Below are 4,860 nucleotides of genomic sequence, written 5' to 3'. Positions count from 1 at the left end.
TTATCATTCCTTCTTCATTCTTATCTGAAATTCTTCTATAAAATTCCTCCATCAGTGATTTGGTTAGACTGAGGCACAGTGCAAGCAGGAAAGATAGGATAAGTGCTTGATTCTTTCCTTTTATACCAACTTTTAGAAAAATGAGTCCCCTGGCTCCAATCTCCAAACATGACCATTGGTTCTGTTTTGTTTGTTTGTTTTGGAATCGTTATAAACTTGTGAATTTTAATATACAATATATTTCATTCCATTGCAATTACTATTCTTATTGATGTTCAAATTTTCCCACCTTGCTTATGGTGTTTTTCAAGATTTAATCTAAGTCTCTAATGCCTGTTGCTTATCAATGTCCTTTCTAACTCAACTGACGGAAAGTCAGTGTTTTGTTGTTGCCCCCAGTGTTTTGTTGTACAGACACCATATGGGTAGTCCTTCCTCCAACAATAGTGATTGAAACTTCTAAAACTATAGCCACAGAAGAGAAGGCTAGAGTTAAAATATTCAACCCTGAATTCCTATAGGTCACATCTTTTTCTTACCTGCTATCTATTATAATATCTGAACTTACAGGTGCGTTTTGCCAAGGTGTTTGTGTCTATGTCCAAAGTGCCTAGAATAAATTATCATATAATTTACAGAGCTGTTGAGTCTATTTCATCAGTCAATATTTGGAAATACCGTATCAGTTAACAGAAGTTTGGTGACATGTCGCTGTGGCTCAATGCTGCTACAGTGGATGTCCCTAGATCCAGAGTTCCAGAAAGGCTTTGATCTAGCAAGTTTCCATGGAACATAAGCCTCATGTTCCCAGACTGGCCAAAAGCTGTTAATGAAGAGTTTTTGTTCCTTATCCTATTCAAGGATAAGGCAAGAAAATTCTGTCATTTGGGGATTTTAAATGGGGAGAAGAAAATATCATTTCTCAACATTTCCTCATAAAGAAGCAAGGTCACTTAGGAGAAATTCAGAGTTTCTCTGAAGGTAGTCGTTTCTGGTACTAACTAGTGACTTAATTCCCCAGAAGTTCCTCTGGGAGAAGGCAGTTTTATTCAGCAGTTCTACCATTTCTATTTCCAGCTAAAGACTTATGACAAAAGATCAGTTATAAATGTATCCCTCCTCCTAGGAACAAGCAACTGTGCCATGCATTTGGTACGGGAAGATGGTTCCTAAAAGGCGCCCATTCTGCTTGAGAGAGGCGTAATACTATAAGGCAAAAAATATCCAGTTTCTTAATATTAAAAGTAATATAGTCTATTAACCAGGAGAAATGGTTTTCTTGGAAGCTGGCCAATCTTGTCCATTGCTTCTTTGGTTTAAGTAAAAATTGGTTTCCCTGAAAAATATACAACAAGTTATTGGAATAATCTAAGGATCTTCTGATGTATACAGTGCGGAGAGTGAGCATTCCAGGGAAAGAATGGTTCTTACAGATGAGGACAGTTGAGATGAACGTCAGAAATCTGAGGGAAGTAACTGGGGAGAAGTCCCAAGCATAACTTTGTACTTCAGGAGCCTAGGGCGGGAGAGGTCTGTTATAGGTTCTATTTTTAAAAGGCATTTCAAGAATGAGAAATTGTGAACAACCAGTTGACTCCTTTTACACTGGAGAGAGAGAGAATTGAATTAGATTCATCTTGAGTGTCTGAGTTTTAAGACTGGATAGCAGATAATCGAGAGCCCTGAGCTAGAAGTAAAGGGAGTGAGTGGGCCTGCAGAATGTCAACTCGGCAGCTGTGCCCTGACAGAGGTTTGAGGTGAGTAGAGTCTTTAATGTTTAGAAGACAGCTTTTGCCTCACCAGCTTTAAAAGTCAGGTTCTAAGGGGTGTGTGTGTGTGTATTGGGAGAGGGCTGGGAAAGAGAGAATAAGACCAAAACTTTATGAGAAAAAGTGTAGCATAAACTCAAGGAGAGAAGGATCTCAGAGAGAGTTAGCAATTTTGTTACCTCAAATAGAAAGCAGCCTTAGGAACAACTTCCAACAGCTCTGTATATTTCCACTGTGTTAAATATAGACAGATAAGCCACTTAGCTGAGTACCTGGGCTCTGGGATTAAGGGGAGGGGAGAGTGTAGGTTTTATCTCCTAGGGAGTTAGATTAGCCCAGATATTTTCTCTTTTACAGATAAAGTCTTTCTGGAATGTCATTAGAAATTCAGTGGTGTAGAATTCCAATAAAAAATGTAGAAGGAAAAACGGAATGAGAAAAATCACCATTTGGCCATCACCAGAGTAATAAATGTCCCAGGCAAGGACCTTAAAATGGTTGCTAAAACTAGTGAGCTAAATTGTGCTGAGAAACAGGATATTTAAATACCTTCTCACAAAGTATTTTTTCCCGAGATACTTGTTAATTACAAAGGGGGCAATAGTACCTTCACAGTGGGGAAGAACTGAAAGGCAGCACCTGACCAAGTGATGAAAGAAGACCTCATCCATGACAGGGTAACGTGAGCATCAACGCCTCCTGACGCGAAGCTCTGAGAAGGAGTCAGCATCTCTCATGGCATTCCTGCCCAAAACACACAACCTGAATCTGATCCTGAGGAGACATCAGATAAAACCAAGCTGAGGGACATTCCACAAAAAACTGGCCTGTTCTCTTCAAAAAAGGGCACAGTCACAAAAGTCAACATGACTACAGAATGGTTCCAGGTTAAAGGAGACTAAAGACACCTGATAACAATATGCTATGTTTTATGCTGTGAATTTCTTTTCTTTTTCTTTCTTTTCTTTTCTTTTTTTTTTTTTTTTTTGCTATAGAGGACATTATTGAAACAACTTGTGAGATGTGAATAAGGTCTACAGATTATGTAACATCATTGTACTAATGTTAATTTCATGATTTTGAAAATTATACTGTGGTTATAAAAGAGAAAGTCCTTGTTTTTAGGAAACATACACTGAGGAATTTACAGGTAAGGGGGCATCATGTCTGCACCTGGCTCTCAAAATTTCAGAAGTGTGTGTGTGTGTGCGCGCGCGCACGCACGCATGTGTGAAGAGTAAATGATAAGTGAAAGGCAGTTAAATAACTTTTGGGGAATACGGATGAAAAGTGTATGGGAATTCTTTGTACTCTTTTGCAATTGTTCTGTAAGTCTGAAATTATTTTAAAATAAAAAGTTAAGTAAAAATAATAATTTAAAAAAGTAAATCCTGTGGTGTTTTACTATATCATCTTCAAGAATGGATCAACAGTCCCTTTTCTCTGATGACCCAGTATACGCAGAATTGGGGAAGGAACCCACAAATGCCTTGAGCAATCTGAAAGCAACAAGTGGTCATTTCCTATCCTGATATGGTCCCCCCCACCTGCAACTTGGTCCATTGCTCTAGGACTTTAACAAGGCTGTATTCCTACCTGGCCTACAAATGGGTGGATATGTAGTTCCAAATCCTAGACCTTCTGATGGTAGTGCTTTCATTTAGAGGGACAATATAATTACATCCCTTGGCTCTCTGAGGTCTAAACCTTCTGATCTCATATCCTTGATTCCTATAGAACCACAAAGAAAAACATTTGTCAGAGGCAAAAGAGATGGATTTGGTTCTAAGAAGGCCAGGAGTCCTACTGACTTTTCTGTGATGGGTTAAAGTTGACAGCTGAGAGGCTGCTGAGATGCTCAGAGAAGTTGGGAATTTCGGGAACTCCTCTCCCTCCTGTCAATCACAGGGTAGTTGGTAGCAGAGCTGGGACCAGAAGCCAGATCTCTAGTCTTGCAGATAGGAGCTCTTTCTCTCACAGCACTTTACTGGGGCCTCTTCGGCTCCAACTGCCTGAATTACTACTCTTCTTTCTCCGAGGAGGAAAGGAATGCTTATGAATATGAAAATGGAAGCAGAAGAGTACAGTGGAATTTGAACCTTGGAGTAATCAGACCTAAATTCAAATATGAATGCTACCAACTTTCAGCTCTGTGGCTTTTATGCAAGTCATGTCATCGTTTTGAGCCTCCATGTCTGCATTAAAATATAGAATAATATCTCATTTACAGATATGCATTTGACCTAATCAGTCTATTCTTACATCAATGTACAAAATGGCAGGCCCTGGGTATTTCTAGGTCTTTCAAGAAAGCATATAAGTCCTCACTGACCAATTTCTTACTAGGACAACAGGGGATTCTGGTTAAGATGGAAGGCTATACTCACTTTTTTTTTTTTTTTTTTTGATGAGGAAGATTGTCCCTGAGCTAACATCTGTGCCAATCTCCCTCTATTTTTTGTATGTGGGACTCTGACACAGCATGGCTTGATGAGCAGTGTGTAGGTCCTTGCCCAGGTTCTGAACCTGCAAACTCTAGGCTGCTGAAGCAGAGCACACAAACTTAACCACTATGCCACTGGGCCAGCCCTCCTATACTCATTTTTTATAGTGAATCATGGCTTGAGAATATCAAGCAATCGGGAAGTTCTAAAACATGCCTAATAAAATAAATATTTTCCCATTAAAAACAAAAGAATTTGTAGTCTGGAATCTTGGCACGTATTTCAGGAGCTTACCTCTGGTTGCTTTGTAGATAAGTATTAGCTCACCATCTATACTTGGCATTTCAATAAATATTTGTTTAATGAATAAATAAACTACTTAAAAAGTGCTTTACAAAATTTAATTATAAAGTGTATATTTATATAACAAAGCTGTAGAAATAAGTCAGTGCAAGACATTTCTTACCCATTTATTTAGCAAAAACACATGGACAGTACCTAAATTTATTGAGGTCTAAATATGTGCCAGGCACCCTGCTGGGCACATTATGTAACTCATTTGATTTAATTTTGTTTTAAGGGGGCCTGTTATGCTCAGTTAACAGATTAAAAAAAAAACCTGAGGCTCAGAAAATTTAAATAATTCA

At 38.6% G+C, this 4,860-nt stretch overlaps 1 long non-coding RNA gene across 1 annotated transcript; it reads left to right on the top strand.

Annotated features, from left to right (window-relative positions):
- Positions 1-1,564: 1,564 nt before the first annotated feature.
- Positions 1,565-3,153, top strand: LOC139077926 (uncharacterized). Its single transcript, XR_011530600.1, has 2 exons — positions 1,565-1,757; positions 2,374-3,153. It is a non-coding gene; the product is annotated as an uncharacterized lncRNA (long non-coding RNA).
- The last annotated feature ends 1,707 nt before the right edge of the window (positions 3,154-4,860 follow it).

The sequence above is a fragment of the Equus przewalskii genome, chromosome 20 (assembly GCF_037783145.1).
Source record: "Equus przewalskii isolate Varuska chromosome 20, EquPr2, whole genome shotgun sequence".
In the NCBI taxonomy this organism is placed as follows: Eukaryota; Metazoa; Chordata; class Mammalia; order Perissodactyla; family Equidae; genus Equus; species Equus przewalskii.
The sequence above is the reverse complement of the archived record's forward strand: the minus strand, read 5'-3'. Positions and strand labels throughout refer to the sequence as shown.